We start from the raw sequence: 22,941 nt of genomic DNA, 5'->3' as shown, positions 1-22,941 counted from the left end.
TTTTGATATTTATTTTATATATTTAAATGCCATTTAACAAAGAAAAATCAACCAAAAAAATGAGTTCATGTGTCACCTCTGACACGCGTGTCATAGGTTCGCCATCACTAGTCTAGGCCTAGGCCCTAGGGCGTTAGTGGTCAGCAAACTCATTAGTCAACAGATCCAAATATCAACAGTACAACGATTGAAATTTCTTTTGAGAGCCAAATTTTTTAAACTTAAACTATATAGGTAGGTACATTGTTATTAACTTAATTAGGGTACTCCTAAGGCTTAGGAAGAGCCACACTCAAGGGGCCAAAGAGCCACATGTGGCTCAAGAGCTGCAGTTTGCTGACCACAGGTAGGGGACATAGAGGTTGGGTTTTGACCGAGTCAAGAAAATCTGGTCCCCAGCCCTGCTGGTCTCCAGAAAAGGCCTTTTGAAGTGAAAGAGTCGCTGCTGCGCCTCTAAAAGTCAGGTTCTGTCTGATTATGTGCTGCTTCGTTGTTTCCGTGAAATGCACTGATTATCAGGACACAGGGCTTTTTTATTTCCTTCCCTTGAAATATCTTGCTTAAGAATATTCTCTTTAATATGGGCCCTAAAATTTCTCTACTTAGTCACTGGTAGGGACCTAATTAATGGCTTTCCTTTTCTAGTGTCCACTTACTGCCTTTCTATATTTAGTTAACTGTGTACTGTACATTCAGTTGCTCTAAGTAATATTTTTCTAAGGACTCTGATGACAGAAATACCCATTCTGGGTGTTAATGTTCATCCTTTGTTTTCAACTGTGATTTGTTAAAGAGTAGTTGTCCCAAGTAGATCCTGGGAAAAGATGTGGGGTAAACATTTATCTAACGCGTTCCTTGAGATAAACTTTAACCTTGCAGGTGTGGGACATTCAAGCAGTTGTTAGCGAAGAGGCTACTCTATGCAAGCAGGACCAAGGGCAGGCCTAGGACAGAAAACACCAGAAGCTTTAATTTTAAGCATATGCAAAATAATTCAATTAACTGCCAGAGGAATTACACCACATGAAACATATGCAGTTGCAAATCACACAGCGCTTTATTACACAATTCCTGATGCTGCGGGTGCAGGCTTAAAGGCGGACCCCGTCTGGGATCCCGTCCAGATGCAGAGGGCTGGTGTTCCTCACCCCAGAGCTCGGTTGCATCTCAATCGGGAGGTACTGGGCCTTCTGTAGTCTGGCAGGAAGAGGAGTGTGGAGTGGTGCTGACAAGAGGACGTGCCTTTGTGGCTGTCTCTACAGGTGAGCGCCGGGCTGGTCAGGATTCCTATTACATCAATGCACATATGTTAATCTCAAACAGGGCTAGGGGCTACATGTGGTTATCTAGGGAGAGTACAGCACTCACTCAAATGGTTATCTTGACAAGTCACTCCGAGTCAGTTACTGAAGTTCAAATCCTTATCTATGAGGGACACACACTTCAGGGCAGTGGGGAATGTGTCCTTAATATCACACTAAGTTTCAAGGAAAACATTTTAAAACCTTCTTAACATTTTTCAGACATTTTTAAAGCATTTTTAAACATTTCTATATATTACTACAACAGTAGTTTAGGATTTAGATATCTTTAATCATTCTAGAGTGGGGATTTTTTCCCTTCAAGGGAATTCATAAAGTGGAAATTTTTTTATACCAGCAGGATATGGCTAGAAGTTTGATAGCATGAGTTTTGTTAGGTCGGAGAGAGCTCAGGATCGGATACATGCAGATGTGTGATGAGATAATGGACCCTCCCTGGAATTTCTAACAGATCAGTGTGCCAGACACAGATACCGGCTTCTCCCTGATGACCCCCACATAGATACTGACTCCTTCCTGAATACCCTGCCGACCCCCTGTGGCGGAAACTTCCTGAGCTGAATACCTCAGCTCATGTCCCCGCCCCTCACCCAACTGCAGTATAAAAAAAGCTCCCCCTCCCTGTTGGTGCAAATCCACAGGCTCTGTCTTTGGGGTCGTGGGTCGCCCGGGGGCGCAGAATAAAACCTTTCCTTTCTTCCTTTTCTGATCGAGTCTCTTTATTTCCTGTGCTGCCTCCTGAGCCACCTAACCTAACAAGTTTGTTTTGTTTTGTTGATGTCAAAAACATCCAGACCTGTAGAGAATTTTATGAGTTTATTTGAGCCCAAACTGCCAACCTGTACTGGGAGTTTGGGCTCAAAAGATCCCAAATGCTCCAGAGAGTATAAGTTTTGCAGCTCAAATTCTGGGTGAAATCACACAGGAAGTTTCCTGTATTTATACTATTTTACCCTCTTTGTCTCCCCAATATGGGGTTTTTCCAGTTCCCTTTGCAAGTTCTTAAAGGGCCCTATGTGCTGGCGCTTTGAGACCTTGACCAAAGGCTTGGCCTGATGCCAGCACCGATAACTTCATCTGGGGAAGGTTTAATGGCCTCTCTGAAATGGGAGTAGTCTTATTTTCCTTATTATTTAAGCCAGCAAGCTTTTACAGAAGCCAGAAATAGCAGGGTTAAAATTTCAAACAGCAGTTTTTATATAAGATGGATGCTTCATTCCTTTTGTTAAGTTGTATGAGTTCCTTATATATTTTGGATATTAACCCTTTATCAAATGTATCATTGCTAAGTATGTTCTCCCATACAGCAGTTTCACGGTATGCACTGCCCAGGCACCCTTTTTGTTTTGTTGCTGGTTTCTTTTGCTGGGCAGAAGCTTTTTATTTTGATATAGTTCCATTTGTTTATTTTCTCCTTAGTTTCCTTTGCCCTAGGGGCTGAATCCATAAACATATTGCTAAAAGAGATATCTGACATTTTGCTGCCTGTGTTTTCTTTCAAGATTTTTATGGTTTCCTGACTTAGAGTTAAGCCTTTTATCCATTTTGAGTTTATTCTTGTATATGGTGTAAGTTGGTGGTCTAGTTTAATTTTTTGCATATATCTGTCCAATTTTCCCAACACTGTTTATTGAAGAGACTGTCTAGACTCCATTGTATGCTCTTGCCTGCTTTGTCAAGTAGTAATTTAGTGTAATGGTTTGTGTCGATTTCTGGGTTCTCTGTTCTGTTCCATTGATCTATGTGCCTGTTCTTGTACCAGTGCCAGGTTGTTGTTGTTGTTGTTTTTTTTTAATTTAAATTGTTTATTGTTTAAAGTATTATGTATATCTCTTTTTCCCCCCCATCGACCTCTCCACAGCTGCTCCCACTCCCCACCCCCGCACATGCCCTCGCCCTGCTACTGTCTGTGTCCACTGGTTATGCTTATATGCATGCATACAAGTCCTTTGGTTGATGTTTTACCTTCTCCCTCCCCTGCCTTCCCTCTGAAGTTTGATGGTCTGTTTGATGCTTCTATGTCTCTGGATCTATTTGTGTTATCAGTTTATGTTTTTCATTATATTCCACAAATGAGTGAGATCATGTGATACTGATCTTTCTCCAACTGGCTTATTTTGCTTAGCATAATGCTCTCCAGGTCCATGCATGCTGAAGCAAATGTTAAGAGTTCCTTCTTTGCCCTAACCGGTTTGGCTCAGTAGATAGAGTGTCGGCCTGCGGACGGGAGGGTCCCAGGTTCGATTCTGGTCAAGGGCATGTACCTTGGTTGCCGGCACATCCCCAGTAGGAGGTGTGCAGGAGGCAGCTGATCAATGTTTCTTTCTCATTGATGTTTCTATCTCTCTATCCCTCTCCCTTCCTCTCTGTAAAAAAATCAATAATATATATAGATATTTTTAAAAGGAGTTCCTTTTTTTTTTCTTTTTTCTTTCTTTCTTTTTTTTTTTTTTTTTACTGCAGCGTAGTATTCCATTGTGTAGATGTACCACAGTTTTTTAATCTACTCATCTGCTGATGGACATTAAGGCTGTTTCCAAATCTTAGCTATTACAAATTGTGCTGCTATGAACATAGGGGTGCATACATCTTTTCTGATTGGTGTTTCTGATTTCATAGGATATATTCCTAATATTGGGATTACTGGGTCAAACAGGAGTTCCATTTTTAATTTTTTTAGGAAACTCCATACTGTTTTCCACAGTGGCTGCACCTGTCTACATTCCCACTAGCAGTGAAGGAGGGTTCCTTTTTCTCCACATCCTCTCCAGCCCTTGGCGTTCGTTGATTTGTTGATGATAGCCATTCTGACAGGTGTGAGATGGTACCTCATTGTTGTTTTGATTTGCATCTCTCGGATGATAGTGACTTTGAGCATGTTTTCATATGTCTCTTGGCTTTCTGAATGTCCTCTTTTGAAAAGTGCCTATATAGGTCCTTTGCCCATTTTTTGATTGGATTGTTTGTCTTCCTTTTGTTAAGTTGTTAGAGTTCCCTATAAATGTTGGAGATTAAACCCTTATCAGAAATAACATTAGCAAATATGCTCTCCCATGCAGTGGGGGATTCTTGTTGTTTTGTTGATGGTTTCTTTTGCTGTACAAAAGCTTTTTATTTTGATGTAGTCCCATTTGTTTATTTCCTCTTTAGTTTCCAATGCCCTAGGAGCTGGATCAGTGAAGAAATTGCTTCGGCATATGTCTGAGATTTTGTTGCCTTTGGAGTCCTCTAGTATTTTTATGGTTTCCTGTCTTACATTTAAGTCCTTTATCCATTTGACTTTATTTTTGTGTATGATGTGAGTTGGTGGTCTAGTTTCATTTTTTTGCATGTATCTGCCCAATTTTCCCAACACCATTTATTAAAGAGATTGTCTTGATTCCATTGTATGTTCTTGCCTCCTTTGTCAAATATTAATTGAGCATATTGGTTTGGGTCAATTTCGGGGTTCTCTATTCTATTCCATTGATGTATATGTCTGTTCTTGTGCCAGGACCAGGCAGTTTTGAGAACAGTGGCTTTGTAATACAGCTTGATATCTGGTATTGAGATCCCTCCTACTTTGTTCTTCTTTCTCAGGATCGCTGCAGCTATTTGGGGTCTTTTTTTATTCCAGATGAATTTTTGGAGAGTTCTTTCTAGGTCTGTGAAATATGCCGTTGGTATTTTAATGGGAAGTGCGTTGAATTTATAGATTGCTTTGGGTAGTATGGACATTTTAATGATGTTGATTCTACCAATCCATGAACACGGTATGTTCTTCCATCTGTTTATGTCTTCTTCTCTCTCTCTTCTCAATGTCCTGTAGGTTTCAGAGTACAGTCTTTGCCTCCTCGGTTAAGTTTATTCCTAAGTATCTTAATTTTTTTGTTGCAATGGTAAATGAAATTGTTTAGTTTCTCTTTCTGAGCACTCATTATTGGTATATAAAAAAGCCATTGATTTTTCGGTGTTGATTTTGTATCCTACTGCATTGCCAAATTCATTTACTAAATCTAGTAGTTTTTTGGGGGAGTCTTTAGGGTTTTATTTGTACCATATGTCATTTGTGAATAATGAGAGTTTTACTTCCTCTTTTTTCAATATGGATACTTTTTGTTTCTTCTACTTGCCTGATCACTGTGGCTAGGACTTCTAGTATTGTATTGAATAAACATCGTGAAAGCGGCCATCCCTGTCTTGTTCCTATTAGGGGAAGTAGTTTTAATTTTTGCCCATTGACTGATATCCACAATAGGTTTATCATATATGGAATTTATCATGTTGTGATATGCTACCTCTATTCCCATTTTGCTGAGTTTTTATCAAAATCGGATGCTGGATTTTGTCGAATGCTTTTTCTGCGTCTATTGGTATGATCCTGTGATTTTTGTCTTTCCATTTGTTTATGTGATGTGTCACATTTATTGATTTGCAAACATTGTATGAGCCTTGCATCCCTGGAAAAAATCCCACTTGGTCATGGTGGATGATCTTTTTAATATATTTCTGGATCTGTTTTGCTAATATTTTATTGAGGATTTTAGTATGTATTAGGGAATATTGGCCTCTAATTCCAATTCTTTTTATCTGGTTATGGAATTAGGATAATGCTGGCCTCATAACAAGAGCTTGGAAGTGTTCCTTCCTCTTATGTTTTTCAAATAATTTGAGGACTATAGGTGTCAGTTCTTCTTTGAATGCTTGTTAAAACTCCCCTGTGAAGCTGTCCGGACCCGGGCTTTTGTTTGCTGGGAGTTTTTTGATTACTACTTCTATTTCATCAGTTGTTATTGGCCTCTCCAGGTTTTCTGATTCTTCCGGCTTCAGTTTTGGGAGTTTGTATTTTTCTAGGAATTTGTCCATTTCATTCACATTGTCCAGCTTGTTTGCATATAGTTGTTCATAGTATTTTCTTACAATCCTTTGTATTTCTGTGGTGTCAGTGGTTACTTCTGCACTTTCATTTCTGATTTTATTTATTTGGGTCCTCTCTTTTGTTTCTTGATGAGTCTGGCTAACACAGTGGTTCTCAACCTTCCTAATGCCGCGACCTTTAATACAGTTCTTCGTGTTGTGGTGACCCCCAACCATAAAATTATTTTCATTGCTACTTCATAACTGTAATTTTGCTACTGTTATGAATCGTAATGTAAATATCTGATATTTAGGATGTATTTTCATTGTTACAAATTGAACATAATTAAAGCATAGTGATTAATCACAAAAACAATATGTAATTATATATGTGTTTTCCGATGGTCTTAGGCAACTCCTGTGAAAGGGTCGTTTGACCCCCAAAGGGATCGCGACCCACAGGTTGAGAACCACTGGGCTAACAGGTTCATCAATGTTGATTATCCTTTCAATCATCCAGGTCTTGGTTTCATTGTGTGTGTGTGTGTGTGTGTGTGTGTGTTTTAGACTCTAATGTCATTTATTTCTGCTCTAATCTTTATTATTTCCTTCCTTCTACTTATTCTGGGCTTTTCCTGTTGTTCTCTTTCTAGTTCTTTAAGTTGTAGAGTTAAATAGTTGATTGTTAATATTTCTTGAGATAGGCCTGTAGTGCTATGAACTTCTCTCTCACAAATGCTTTTGCTGTGTCCCATTGATTTTGGGTTGTTGTGTGTTCATTTTCATTTGTTTCCAGGAAGCTTTTGATATCTTTCTTGATCTCACTGGTTACCCATTCATTGTTTAATAACATGCTATTTAGCCTCCACATGTTTGAATGTTTTGGGGTGTTTTTACTGTAGTTGATTTGTAATTTCATACCAGTGAAATCTGAGAAGTTGCTTTATATGATTTCAATCTTCTTGAACTTACAGAAACTTGTTTTGTGTCTTAACATGTGCTCTATCTTTGTGAATGATCCATGTGCACTTGAGAAGAATGTATATTCTTCAGCTTTGGAGTGAAATGCTTTATAAATGTCAATTATATCCATCTGATCCAGTGTGTCCTTTAGAGTCACTGTTTCCTTGTTATGTTTTTGTTTGGAAGAACTCTCCAGTGAAGTTAGCGGGATGTTAAAGTCCCCTACTCTGACTATATTGTTGTCCATCTCTCCTTTAAAGTCCTCTAGAAGTTTTTTATTATTTAGGTACTCCTATATTAGGGACATATATGTTTACCAGGGTTATATCCTCTTTTTGATTGATCCCTTTAGTATTATGTAGTGATCTTTGTTGTCTCTTGTGATGGACTTCATTTTAAAGGCTGTTTTGTCAGATATGAATATTGCTACTCTAGTTTTTTTTTTTTTTTTCCATTTGCGTGGAAATTTTTCCCCCATCCCTTTACTCTCATCTATCCCTTTACTCTCATCCTTTTGTTCTAAGGTGGGTCTATTGCAGGACAGTGTTAAACACTTTCTGACTAATTAGGTCAGTCAAAGACTTAAGGCCTCCAGAGACCTGCCTTTGCCTGCTGACTGATTGGATTCAGTCTTGAGTAGCCCTGAGGCAATCATCCATAGGTGTGGTGATAATTTTGCCAACAGGGTGTGGCAGTTGCTTCTGCCTGGTGGCTAATTGTTATTCTCAGTCTCTCACTGGGCCTCAGAAATTCCACACCAGGGGTCCTCAAACTACGGCCCCGCAGGCCACATGCAAATACAAATATTGTATTTATTCCCATTTTGTTTTTTTACTTCAAAATAAGATATGTGCAGTGTGCATAGGAATTTGTTCATAGTTTTTTTTTAAACTATAGTCTGGCCCTCCAGCGGTCTGAGGGACAGTGAACTGGCCCCCTGTTTAAAAAGTTTGAGGACCCCTGCTCCACACCATGGCGCAAGGTGTTTTCCCATAGGGTGGGGTGACTGGGCTGTCCCTTAGAAAACCATCTGGATTGCAAATGTCTATGTGAGAAAGTTGGCCTGTGCAGTGTGAGGGAATGACTCAACCAAGGAAACCTGGGTGTCTGCATTCTGAGCTCCAATCCCAGAGCCCCTAACCCTGGCTTCTGCTCACACAACTCCAGTCCACTCTGCCATTCTTCTGTTGGATCCCAAGGTGAGTGGCTCTACAGGGAATTTTGTGTTGGCCTTTTAAGTGGATGCCTGAATTTCCAGCTGTCTTTCTCTGGTACACAGATACACTGTTGCTTTTCACAGCCAGGTGTTATGTGGGCACCTTTCTCAGTTTTGATGCTCTCTATTTAGGGGCCCAGCTTGAGGATTAGATATCAGATTTCTCAGTGGCAACCCACACACAGCTGAGATATCTGTCTGGAACTTCAGCTGCTAACTATGGGAGTCCATCCAGCCCTTTAACGCCTCCACCCTTCCTACCAGTCTCTATGCAGTCTCCACTTTCCATCCTTGGTTAGCAGGGTTCTCTCTAGCTAGTCTTCAGTGGATTATTCAGGATGGTTTTTTTTTTTTGTATTTTAGGTGTAATTCCAGTTTGGTCCAGAGAGCATGTGTGTAGCATCCTCTTACTCTGCTGCCATTTTTTCTCCTTGAAAAATCTTTGATCTCCACTGTAGATGGAGGCCAATGTCAGAGACATAGGCAGATGTCCATTTGCCATTAGGTACCTGAGAAGGTAAGGTGCCTTTTAATACTGTTGGAGAGAGTCTTTAAATAATGTCTTTCTCAATGGACAAAAATCTCCTGGTTGTAAGTTGTGGTCTTTGAAATATTCTTCTCCTGGGAGTACTGTGAGATGAATGTTACTAATTTATAAGTCCCTATTACCTTGTTAATGAGTCCTTGATAATAATGCAGAATGTCTACTTTTAGTTTTTCTTAATTTGGAAAGCAAAAAGATTTTAAAATTAGCAATATTTGTAACAGAATTATAAGAACAGTAATCATCCTCAATGAAAGGTTAACATAGCAGTGTGCAGGCAGGCTAAATAGCCATCTCAAATAGTGATTAAAGAAAATTGAATTTATTTAAGGAGGGGGTTGAGGGATGGGATATCTGAAGGGAAGGGCTGCACAGCACCAAGCCAAGGGGACATTGGCAGCACCCAGTAGCTGGAATTTCATCCTTATATTCGGTCACTGGCGGGAAGCTCTTTTCTTCAATGGTTCTGAGGGCTGAGCTGGTAGGCTTGGAATGTGGATGGAATGCAGGTGTGCAATCAGATGTTTTCAGGACAGTTTCAGTTCCTGATAGGTTTGACTCCTTGTGTCCAGCAAGTTTTTCCTGGTATTTTGCTCTTCTGTGGTGGGAATCTTACAAATGGCCCTTACGGATTTTATTTTCCTATAGTCCTAACACTCTGTTAATTTAATCCTATAACCAAACTTTTGTTTATCCTGATAATTTGCCAGTATTTTCATGCATTCAGTTATTCCTTAGATTTCTATAACTCTTTTTTTAAATATATTTTTATTGATTTCAGAGAGGAAGGGAGAGGGAGAGAGAGATAGAAACATCAGTGATGGAAGAGAATAATTGATTAGCTGTCTCCTACATGTCCCCTCCTGGGGAAAAGCCAGCAACCCAGGCATGTGCCCTTGTCTGGAATCGAACCTGGGACCTTTCAGTCTGCAGGCCGATGCTCTATCCACTAAGTCAAACTGGCTAGGGCTATAAGTCTTTATACAGTTAAAAGATATGGCATGCTTAGATATCTGTAATTTAGAGTAAGTCGGAGAGTCTTTTTCGTAAGATGTAACATGCATCAGAGTAAAACAATGACTGTTGATGAATGACAAAACTTAAAGTGGCATGGTTAGAGATTTGATTATTAAAGAAAACTTGGCTTTTTTTGGAAAGATATAACATTCCAAGATAATAATTTTTGGTAAATAATAATAATGTAAAGTGACCTAGAGAATATTATAAAGTCTCTCTTTCTCTCCTCTCTCTCTCTCTCTCTCTGTATATATATATATATATATATATATATATATATATATATATATATATATACACACACACATATATATATATAGATATAGATATCGTATCTAATAAAAGAGAAACATGGTAATTGGCATATGACCGCTACCCTTCCCATTGGCTAATCAGGGCAATATGCAAATTAACTGTCAGCCAAGATGGCGGCCGGCAGCCAGGGAGCTTGAAACTAACATGAGGCTTGCTTGCTTCAGTGACGGAGGACTCCAACTTTCCCCGCCTGCTGCTGCAGGCCTCTGAGCTGTAGCAACTATGTAACAAACATAGAAGCTAAACAAAACCCCAGAAACCTGCCGGGCTTCAGCCAGCAGGATCGCAACATTGTAAGCAAAGGCCAGAAACCTACTTTCAGCAGCGGAGGCCTAAGAGCTGGAGCCAAGCCTTAAAGCTAAAGCTGGCCCAGAATAAAAAGAAGAAAAAAGAAAAAAAGGAGCGGTTGGGAGCTTCAGTCACCCCCAGCCTGAAAACAGCCCTCAGCTCCTCACCCAGACTGGCCAGGCACCCCAGTGGGGACCCCCACCCTGAAGGGTGTGTGAACAGCTGCAAACAGCCATCATCCCCTCACCCAGGCTGGCCAGGCACCCCAGTGAGGACCCCCACTCTGAAGGATGTGTGACCAGCTGCAAACTGCCATTATCCCCTCACCCAGGCTGGCCAGGCACCCCAGTGGGGACCCCCACCCTGATCCAGGACACCCTTCAGGGCAAACCAGCCGGCACCCACCCATGCACCAGGCCTCTACTCTATATAGTAAAAGGGTAATATGCCTCCCAGCACCGGGATCAGCGGAGCCGCGAGGCCTCCCGGCACTGGGATCAGCGTGACAGGGGGCAGTGCCCAAACCCCCTGATCGCCCTGCGGCTCTGTGTGTGACAGGGTGTGGCGCCCCAACCCCCTGATCAGCCCTGCCCTGAGTGTGACATGGTGCGGCACCCCAACCCCCTGATCGGCCCTGCTCTGTGGGTGATAGAGGGCGGCGCCCCAACCCCCTGATGGGCCCTGCTCTGTGCATGACAGGGGGCTGCGCCCCAACCCCCTGATTGGCCCTTCTCTGTGCGTGACAGGGTACAGAGCCCCAACCCCTCTGATGGGCCCTGCTCTGTGAGTGACAGGGGGAAATGCCCCAACCCCCTGATTGGCCCTTCTCTGTGCATGACAGGGGGTGGCCCCGCAACCTCCCCATCGACCCTGCCTTGAGTGTGACGGGACGGTGCCCCAACCCCCCAATCGGCCCTACCCTGAGCGTGACTGAGGGTGGAATCACAACCTCCCGATCGCCCTGCTCTGTGTATGACAGGGAGCGGCACCCCAACTCCCCAATCGGCCCTGCTCTGAGCCCGACCAGGGGCTGCACCTAGGGATTGGGCCTGCCCTCTGCCACCCAGGAGCAGGCCTAAGCCATCAGGTCATTATCTCCTGAGGGGTCCCAGACTGCGAGAGGGCACAGGCCGGGCTGAGGGGCCCCCCTCCCCCCTGAGTGCACAAATTTTTGTGCACCAGGCCTCTAGTATAGATATATAGATATAGATAGATTGATTCAATACACAATTTTAATAAAGAACAAATAATACGCATGATTTTAAAACATTGTACATGGCTTATTAGAAGTGTGTATTGAGCATTGATGATAATTCATAAACTCCCAATGTCTGAAGTACCTCTCCTGGACACCCCCATAGGGAATTATTAGGGAATCATTACTTTTGGCTTGCTCGGTGTCACTGAGAGCTCACTGTTTGAACTTGGCTTTGAATCTTTGTAAGTTCCTTCCTAGGGCAGGTTGAAATCTTTAGAACATCAATTTTAATAAAAATGTATGTACATAAATAGAACAATCATTTTTCATTTGGCAAAGCTTCCCATGTAATTTCAAGCATATTAAATAGGCTTGCTTTAGTTTAAAAATATTTCTTTTATAAGGAGAGAGAATATCCTTGAGGTATTTCAGGGCCCATTGGAGTGACTCAAAGTCATCTTTCAGTTAAAAAGTCTCTTAAAATATAAACTTTGGGAAGGTTTTCGAATATACTTAACCAAAAGATTATATCATAAACTATTTGTAAATCTAGGTAAAACAAACATTTTATTGTAATAACTCTAAAAGACATTAATCAAACTTTAACTGGTTTAAATATTAAATATTTTGTCCAGACGACAGAATTCTTCTTAATTTACATAAGTATTTAATCTTTTAGGCCAATAAAAGATTATACCCTAGTAATACCATCTGGAGGTTGAAAATTCACTACATATAGTATACAAACACATATCACATAAATACCTATATATAATTTGAATTGATTTTTTTCACAGAAAAAACTAATTTTTAAAAAATTTGCCATTGATAATTCTTAAGAAGACTGGAAAAGGGGAGGGAAGGTCCTAATTACCAAGCAGGAAGACCTGTTGAGACTCTCAAAAAGCCTCAAGGGTTGTGAATGAGCTGTGGAAATAGTCGTGGCTCCAGTCTAAGGAATTAAATAGCAGTTGAGAGCCACCCTCGTGTGTTCCTTTTTTTTTTCTTTATAAACTTAAAACTTTCACAAACTTTTATAGCCTTCACAATCTTTTACAAATCTTTCTACAACTTTCACAAACCTTCTGTTAGGGTCTTCAAAGGAAGTACACACAAAGCCGAAAGGGGTAAAGAATTATAAATTTATTAGGTCATCTGGGATCCGGGTGGGCTGAGCCCCAAAATTGTGTCAGCACCCAGGGACGGGGAGTCAGACATTTTAAAGGACTTTAGGTGGGCTTTTTCTGGGCAGAGAACTCGGTCTGGGGTAGGGGGTCCGGATCCTTGGAAAGTCCTGAGGGAAAAGATAATGGTCTTAGCAAGTGGAATGTGGTCTAAGCAAAAGGGAATGTCTGTTGTAAAGTGGTCTAAAGGTCGGTTCTCAGGGGAGGGAGTATTGATTCAATTATTTGATCAGACCTTACATTTCAGCCTTTTTGTTTTATGGAATAGGGATAAAAGTCATATCTTCCATACTTACTTCCTGCTGAGGGGGGATATGGAGGTCATAGGGGGATGGACTTTGTAGTAGGCTGGAACACTGTATATATTCCTCATGGTTGGAGCAAAGGGTTGCAGCAGTATGATTTCCCTGAGAGACTGGTTAGTGAAGGCTCAAAAGTGGTCCTGCAGGAAAGATGGAAAAATGGCGCAGAATACATGGGCCAAAAATGAGGATGGGGAATAGGAATGTCAATGGTCCTATGAAAGGAAGTAACCAGGTATACCAATTTATATTCTTTAGGCAGCAGTCCCATGAATTTGATTGACATTCTCTAATCTTTGCAGCCCTTTCTATTACTTTTTGGGCAACATCCCTGACTGAGCCAGACTGAATGACATAAAAACATTAAAAACAATACTTTTAAAGATAACGAACTGAACTAGAGAGTCTAAAATCCACAACTGCTTATATGGAGTCTATTGCAATACATTTTTCCCTCTAAAAATCACCCTTTTTAAAAATTTATATTTTTATTGATTTCAGAGAAGAAGGAAGAGGAAGAGACAGAAACATCCATGATGAAAGAGAGTCATTGATTGGCTGCCTCCTGTAAACCCCCCACTGGGGATCGAGCCCACAACCTGGGCATGTGCCCTTGACGGGAATCAAACCTGGGACCTTTCAGTTCGAAGGCCAACTCTGTATCTGCTGAGCCGAAGCAGCGAGGGCTAAAATCACCCTTATTTTTATTAAAGAGCCAAATTAAGACCAATTTATTCATTGCATTAAGTCTAGGTATTATATGTCCTGATTATTTGCATGAACACAATAAGAATAGCAATCTCATGATTGAGCTTTAATTAGCCCCTCAGAGCAAAGAAGCTGAGTCACCTAGTTGCCATCAGGTTTTTCTGCAATACCTGTAGACTTGGGTGAATTCCTCAAGTTCTTGAGGTCCCCAATGATGTCTTGAGGTTCTTTCCTTGCCATATCTCAGGAAAGCAGTTTTTGTTCCTTATCTGAAAACACTGCCATTAACCATGTGATCAAGCAAGGTACCAGGCTTTTTCTTGCAAGTGGCTTTTGATTGGCTTTGATCAGTTTTGAGGAATGCTTTCTCGTGGTGCCCAGAGTCCAGGTGCACATCTTTTTCAGACATGACATTCCAGTCAAAATCTTGGTTAATAAAATCACAATTAGAAACTGGTCTTAATGAATTCATGTATTGCCATGATTCACTCATAAAGAACTGCCAAATTCTAGAGGGATCAGGAAGGAAGAAAAATATGTAATTTACCAAGTTGTTTTAATATATACCAAAATGAGGTTTATTCTCTTAACTTTATTTGTCAGCACATGGCACTAATTGGATTTCCACTATCTTGTCTCCCTGAGTAGGTTGATTTAAGCTATTTGCCCTCTGGCTGGGGAAGAATAGTGCAAATCAAGGTAATTGTCTTTGGTTTAGGGAAAATAGGATTTACTAGATGGCTGTGGACTGCTTGGCATCTAGACTTTCTAGATGACTGCAAACTTCTTTTGAACTATCTCAGTTTCCCTATTCTGCTTGTCCTGGCTTACTGGCCTTGTCATTTATATAACCTCCTTTTAAAATTTCTCCTTATAACCCATCTATAACTTTTACAAACCTTTCTACAATTTTCACTTCTTACAGCTTTAACTCACTTTTCTTTTCCTTCAGAATGCATGTCCAGGCCTCATGCCTTCTGTTACCAAAACCATATAATTTTTTTCCAATTTAATTAGAATTCTTAACTAGATTGACATTTATGAACACTCTTGCTTTCAAGAAACACACCTTCAACAAAGCGTAAAACATTAACAGTTCTAGTTCTTCATAGATTTCCTGTAACAAAAGCTAAAATCAGGTAAACTTAAAATTTGTTGAAATACATAGATGTTTATCAGTTAACCCAGCAATGCTCCAAAGCTTTTAAGTGACCAAAGACTGGAAAATTATGTATAGGCATATGAGGTTGGAGAAAAGGCAGGGGGAGGAGGGAGCAGGCCCCACAGCCTATTCCTAGGCCTCCAGCTGCAATAGAAGATAATGCACTTTGGCCAGACCTCGTGGGAAGGTTAAGATTAAGGAGGAGACATCCCAGAGGAGTGTTTTTGGGAAGGACAGAAAAAGAATTCCCCATGGTGTAAGTTAGGAAGAGGAGGTAAGCAACAAAGGAATACCTGGGAGACTAGACTAGATGGAGGATGTCCCCACTGTCTAGTCAGGCTCTGGAGGGAGGAAGACAGTCTAATCCAGGGGTGGGCAAACTTTTTGACTCGAGGGCCACAATGGGTTCTTAAACTGGACCGGAGGGCCGGAACAAAAGCATGGATGGAGTGTTTGTGTGAACTAATATAAATTCAAAGTAAACATCATTACATAAAAGGGTACGGTCTTTTTTTTTAGTTTTATTCATTTCAAACGGGCCGGATTCGGCCCGGGGGCGGTAGTTTGCCCACGGCTGGACTCTAATCCATGTGAAGGGCATTCCTGTGATGAGGGAGACTGTGGGGCCTAGTCCTGGAGCCGAGGGCCTTACTGGAGAAGACTTCTGGCCTAAAGCTAGGTCTTTGTCAGAGATGGAAAATGGCAAATCGGAAATCTGGAAGGGTGATCCAATTGTTACCAGAGATGAAATGAGCTGGTGTTGAGTGTGGGTTCAACAATGAGAAGGAGAGGTTCCCTATCCAGTGTCCTCCTTGGCTGGTTTGGGAGGGCCCATAAGTGAGAGAGGCCTAGTCAAGGCCAGTGATCATGTCACCTGAGTAGGATTCAGAGGTAAGCCAGGTCGAGCTGCCACTGCTTACCATTCTCTGAGTAGTAGACTTGGGGTGCCCAAAGCCAGGGTGATGACTTCCCCTTCCCCATGGAATCCTCTGGGTTTGGGCACCAAATGATAGGGCTGCCAAAGGAGGAATACATGAGGCCAAACATTGTAATGATAACCGGAACGGTGAGCTGAGGTGTTTGTCCCGGGATTGTGTCGTAACACTGAAGAATGAGCTACACAAACCAGAGATTTAAGCAAAAGTGTGGAAAATTCATTATAAGCAGATTCAGACTCCCTTCAAGGGGAGGGGAACCCAATAATGGGCTGCCCGTTAAAGCCTTATAGTCCAGGGGTATATACTATAAGGATTTTTTTTCGATAGATGGAGTTACACATATGTTGATATATATGCGATTTAATGTGTATGCTATTTTGTTGTATTGACAACAAGCTTCAAAACTTCATATGTCAAATTTTCTGAAGGTGTTAACATCATAGATATTTTTACGCTTAAAAATGTTGAATTTCGTGCCAAAAAAAGAGCATTTGTGAGAAATTTTAATTCATTACTTTATTTTGAAGAAAAGTGCTTGCTGAAAGTTATCGTATATTTTGGGAAGCTTATGGTGAACATGCTCCATCTAAGATATTTGTGAACACTGGTTTAAACACTTTAAAAGTAATGATTTCGATGAGAAAGACAAAGAATGTCCAGATCAACTGAAAAAGTTTGAAGATCAACAATTACAAGCATTATTGTATGAAGATGCGTGTCAAACTCAAAAACAACTTGCAGAAAGATTAAATGTTACTCAGCAAACAATTTCTGATTGTTTACAAGCAATAGGAAAGATTTTAAAGGAAGGAAAATGGGTGCCACATCAACTGAATGAAAGACAAATGGAAAAACCGAAAAGTCATCAGTAAAACGTTGCTTCAACGGCATGAAAGAAAGTCTTTTTTTGCATGGAATTGTGACTGGCAATGAAAAGTGGATTTATTTTGAGAATCGCAAGTGCTCAAAATCATGGGTTGATCCAGGTCAACCATCAACTGCAAGGCCAAATCGCTTCAGAAAGAAGACAATGCTCTGCATTTGGTGGGATCAGGAAGGTGTGGTGTATTATGAGCTTCTAAAACCAGGTGAAACCATTAATACTGATTGCTACCGACCACAGATAATCAATTTGAACCACACTTTGATCGTAAAACGACCAGAATGGGCCAGAGGACACGGCAAAGTAATTTTGCTTCATGATAATACACTATCACATACTTCAAAACCAGTTAAAGACACATTAAGATCTTGCCTGGGAAGTATTAACCCACCCGCCATATTCACCAGATCTTGCTCCTTCAGATTACCACTTGTTCTGATCGATGGCACACGCACTTTCTGAGCAGCACTTCAAAACGTACGAAGAAGTAGAAAATTGGGTCTCTGAATGGTTTGCCTCAAAACAAGAAATGTTCTATTGGGATGGTATCCACAAATTACCTGAAAGATGGGGGAAATGTGTAGCTAGCAATGGACATTACTTTGAATAAAGCACTTTTGATGTTTCTCTTGAAATTATCTGTTTTCTTTGATTACAAAATCCGCATTATTAACTGGTCCACCTAGTAACCTGCGAGATTTAGGGTTCCCATAATGCCTCTTTGTGTGCGACCACAAAAGAGGATTTGCGGGACTTAATCGCACTTAATCGGCTAGATCTAGAGTGAGAAAACCTGTTAGTGTGAATCCACTAACAGATTTGACCTACTGGATTGTATGCACTTACCAGTGAGGTCCTACCAGGCACCCATCCTGCCTCAGATGTGGGGAAGCCTGTACTAACTCGTGTCTCTGATTGAAAGTGTCTAAGATGGTTCCAGTGTTTCTGAAGTACCCATTTAGTTTCTTAAAGGAGTTTAAAAAGAAGGGCCTCTAGGTCGAGAGCTTGGAGCATTCTTCAGTACCCGTAGCTTTAGACTGGCCAGTACCCAGAGCCCAGGGAGAGTACAAACAGCTCCAGCCTTATTTCTATGTGTGCTCTTACTATTAAAAGATTTATTTGTTTCATTCTGGTCTCCCCTATCTGTTAGTAATGAGGGATTTATGTGGAAAGCAAGGACTAGGACTTTATATTCACTGGTAAGGTAATTTCCTTGATAATAGATTGGAAAAGGACTAAACAAATCCTACATTAAAAGAGGTGACGTTTTTCTTCAGAGCCAGGAAATCTTTGTTCTCTGTCAGAGGGATGAGGCCTGGGCAAGGAAGGAGATGGCGATGGTATTTAGAGGTGGTATTCCCTGTGTGCAAGTAGGACTTGTAACCTGGTGGAGACAAATTGAACAACAAGAATTATGACACGTGATCTAGTGAAAGGAAAGGTGTTTTAGTGTTTAATGATTCCAAGACCAAGGATGGGAGAAAAGCAAGTATTAGTCTGGAGAGTTGTAGCTAAAAATTTAAGAAAACTAGACAAACAGAGGCTTCAGTTCAATTCATAGGTGTAAGACAAAACTTTGAAACAATTAATTGGAATCAACTGACAATTATGGAGTCTATTGAAATATAATTTTTCTCCCCCAGATTGCCCCCATTTTTATTAAAGACCAATTTATTTATTGTATTAAGCCTAGTTTCAGTTTGGCCTGTTTACATGAACACAACAAGAACAATAATTGACCTTATAGGCTCTTTCAGAATCTGCTTTTCTGGAATTTTATGATTGAGCTTAATGAGCTCCTCAGGGCAAAGAAGCCGAGCCACCCAGCTGCCATCAGGCTTGCCTGCAATACCTGCAGATTCGGGGTTCAGTCCTTAAGTTTTTTAAGTTCCGATGGGTGTCTTGAGGTCTTTTTCATGCCATTTCTCAGGAAAACAACCTTCGTTCCTTACCTGGAAAGATTGCCACAAACCAAGTGACCAAGAGAGGTACTGGGTGGTTCTTTAAGGTGCTTGCATTGGCTTCAAGTCTTCTGGTGACACCCAGAGTCCAGGCATGTCTCTTTCAGTGACACCCAGTAAAAGTTTTATTTAATAAAACTATTATTGGAAACTGGTCTTATTGAACCCATGCAAAGAAACACATTGCTATGACCTATTTATTATGGACTGCCAAATTGGAGGGATTAGGTAGGGAGAAAAATATACAATTTACCAAATTGTTTTGTTTCCTCATATTTGAAAATTAAAGTGTAAAAATTAGGAATACTTTTAACAAAAGTCACAAAACCTGAATTTTGGTTTTTTTATATAAATGAATTTATATGAGAGACCTTGACTGTATTTTGAAAAGCTAATCAATCAAAGCAATTAAAGTATGTATCTCTATTGAAAAAGCAAAGCAAGTAAACCCATTCATTTGGCCCATGAAGCATAGATGGGGCCCCCAGCCAATTCGAAGAGAAGGCTCGGTGAGGTTCCAAGGCATTATACACCCTCTGTCTTTAGGTCTTAAAAATTGTTCCGTTGAATATTTCGGTATAGATTAATTCCTAAGATTTCCTATTATTTTGTTGTAGTCTTTTCAGAAATTATGAGAAGTATTTGGCAACTTTACCTTGCCAAGCTTTGAGACTGCTGGCCTTTCTGCCAAGGGAGGAAAATGGCCTTTTATTATTATTTTTTTCTTTTCTCCTTCATCCCTTTCTTTCTGTAGGGAGGTTTTTATTTTTAACCATTTGCTTTGTGTCCTTGGCTGGGGAAGGTAATGGTTTGTTAGTTACAAGCTGGCTGCAAACTGCTTACATTGTGTGGCTTTGTTTTAACTTTTTAAAAACATTTTCCCTTATAAGCTTTTTATACTTTTTATAAACCTTTTTATAACTTTTGGGAATAATTAGTTTTTTAAATGCATTTCTATGCACCATGCCTTTTATTACCAAAATTATATGATTTCCAATTAATAATTTTTAGAAGCCTTAATTCTTAACCAAGAAAAGCAAACAACCAGCATTTCTTTGACACCCATGAACATATTTTAAACATTCTTAGTTTCAAAGCACATTTTCAACAAAGCAAAAGACAGTACTAGGTATAATAGCTTCAAATCCACCTTACAGACTTTTTGCAGTATAGATAAAAGCAAGCGATTTAGCAGTCAAAGCTGTAATGAGTTCACTTGATCTGTACAAATGGCCAAGTTTTTCCCAGAAACTTGGATTTTTAAAGATGACCCAGAATAGAGTTTTTGACCAGGTATTTGCATTTTAAAGGTCCTAAGGACAACAGGAGACCACTGCAGAAAGTGCTGATGGGCCTTGAGCACTGTTGTAAAGCCAAACGCTGCAGTCCTCCTTCATCCTGTCTGGTGATTTAATGCCCTAATGTAAGGAAAACGCCTTGATTTATTTTTCCATCTGGCCTTAAATACTTGCCAGCACATGGTGTTGTGTGAACACCAGGGGCAGGCTGTGCTCCTCAGGCAAGGGCATTCCTTCCTTTCCTCCCCTAACATTGTATTGAAGACCCAAGTCCCCTCTGGGCCCCACAAGGAGCTGGAAAAAATCAGGTCTGTGGTGGTCAGGTCCAAGGAGGCATTGAGGAGATGAGGGAACCTCTGTTCACTCATGGCTGGGTCCATCTGTGGTAGGGGATACCAAGAATGGCAGATCAACTAGCCTGGTCAGGATCCAAAGAACTTAGTGTCCCTCTACCCCCAACCTCGGGTAAGAGGAGGAAAAAGGAAGAAAAGTTTGAGCAAATCTCTGGTAATAGAAATTCTAACAAGGGAACAGGCCAGGGTTGGGCTATATGAGTGGGTCAAAGTGTGCTGCTTGTGGAGGGAACTCACAGGGCAGTGAAATTTTTGGCCATTTCCCTTCTCTTACATGCCTCAGTTTCTCTCCCCAGCTCTCTAAACAGCCGTGAGGACCAGCTCTTATTTGCACTTCCTGGACAGGTCAGAGTTTAATTACAGTTGTATTCTGGAGTCCCTAGGAGGCACCTGCATGTCTTAGAGTTCAACCCCAGACACCTCTGTGAGGTCCATACTCACGTAAGGATGTTGGAGATTCTCAAACCAGAGAGAGGTATTTGCCTCTTTGATCTTGGGAGCCTGGGTAGGGACCCAAGCACTCATTTTAGTCATTGGTTGGACTTTGTCTTGTAACTGGCAGGAAGCCTATTTCTAACCCAGTCTGACAACAGGTTATCCTTCCATGGGAGCCTTTTTATGGTTTTTATCTGGCTGTCCCAGGCCTGCTTTTAAATGGCCCGAAGGCTGGAGACTGCATTTGGAAAGTGAAAGAGAAAAATGCCCACTGGAGATGGCAGCCTGATTAAGTGGCAAATGGGCACCTGGAAATGCCTCCAAAATTACAAAGGAAACATCAAAAGAAGCGATAGGGTCCATAGGCTCACAGTTTGATGTGGAGATATTGATTCCCGGATGAGTCCCCAAAGCTGATAACCAGAACGTTGAACCGAGGTGTTTTTCCCGGGGTCGTGTTCGTGATCCGAAGAATGAGCTATGCAAAAGTGTGGAAAATTTATTATAAGCAGATTCAGACTCCCCACAAGGGGAAGGGGTCCCAATAATGCACTACCCATTAAAGCCTTGTAGTCCAGGGGTATATATTTGCCACAAGCCTGCTCTATGTCTACCTGTGTCGTCACCTGATTGATTCCCTCAATTGTTTTTGCCCAGCAACAGACCTGAACTTTCCCAGTTTCTATGTATTGTTTTTCTATTCCTATGCTGAACTTTTTCTATTTTTGTGTGTTTGTACATTTTGTTTACTGTAGGCCCTCCCTTGGTTTCCCATGCCTCCCGCTTTGAGTCCAAAACAGTTTAGGATTTCTGCTTGGTTGGTTTCTGTGGTTAGGCTGGCTTAAACTGCCATGTCTGCCCTTGTTTATGTTTTATCTGCCTTTGTTTTCCACTGACCCTTGCCCTATCTACCTGTGTTTCAAGTAAACCCTCTCAGTAAGGGATTATAAATTTACTAGAGGCCCGGTGCACAAAAATTCCGGCCTGTGCCCTCTCCCAGTCTGGGAACCCTCAGGGGATGACCACCTGCTGGCGTAGGCCCGCTCCCCGGGGAATTGGGCCCAAGATGGCAATCAGACATCCCTCTGGCAGCCGGGCAGCCCTCAGGGGATGTCCACTTGCCAGCAGGGAGCAAGCCTAAGCTGCAGTCAGACATCCTTAGCGCTGCTGAGGAGGCAGGGGAGGCTCCCACCACCACCGCTGTACTGGCAGCCATCAGCCTGGCTTGTGGCTGAGCAGAGCTCCCCCTGTGAGAGCGCCCTGACCACCTGAGGGCAGCTCCTGCATTGAGCGTCTGCCCCCTGGTGGTCAGTGTGTGTCATAGTGACCAGTCATTCCCAGTCCTTCTGCTGTTAGGGTCAGTTTGCATATTACCCTTTTACTATATAGGATAGAGGCCTGGTGCACGGGTGGGGGCCAGCTGGCTTGCCCTGAAGGGTGTCCCAGATCAGGGTGGGGTCCCGCTTAGGTGCCTGGCCAGCCTGGATGAGGGGATGATGGCTGTTTGCAGCTTGTCACACCCCCTTCAGGGTGGGGGTCCCCAATGGGGTGCCTGGCCAGTCTGGGTGAGGGGCTAAGGGCTGTTTTCAGGCTGGCGGGTGACTGAAGCTCCCAACCTCTCCTTTTTTTCTTTTCTTTTTTTATTCTGGGATTTATTTACCTTCTATGGCTGTCACTGGAACTGAGAGCCGGCTTTAGCTCTGAGGCTCGGCTCCAGCTCTGAGGCCTGGCTGGCTGAAAGCAGGTTTCTGGGGTTTGTTTAGCTTCTATAATTGCAACATTGTTTCTTAGAGTGCGGCTCAGAGGCCAGCAGCGGCAGGCGGGGAACCTTGGCTTCCTCCATCACTGGAGCAAGCAAGCCTCCTGTTCGCTTCAGCTGCCTGGCTGCCGGTCACCATCTTGGTTGGCAGTTAATTTGCATATTGCCCTGATTAGCCAATGGGAAGTGTGTCGGAGGTACGGTTAATTACCATGTTTGTCTATTATTAGATAGGATTTGGTCATCTGGAAAACCAGAT

The 22,941-nt window shown here is 41.6% G+C and overlaps 1 protein-coding gene across 2 annotated transcripts in view; it reads left to right on the top strand.

Moving 5' to 3' along the window:
* ZFP30 (ZFP30 zinc finger protein) overlaps positions 1-22,941 on the top strand; it is a 59,330-nt gene that overhangs the window by 887 nt on the left and 35,502 nt on the right. The window lies entirely within an intron of this gene.

Source organism: Myotis nattereri (assembly GCF_964212035.1).
Source record: "Myotis nattereri genome assembly, chromosome: 15".
Lineage (NCBI taxonomy): Eukaryota > Metazoa > Chordata > Mammalia > Chiroptera > Vespertilionidae > Myotis > Myotis nattereri.
The sequence above is the reverse complement of the archived record's forward strand: the minus strand, read 5'-3'. Positions and strand labels throughout refer to the sequence as shown.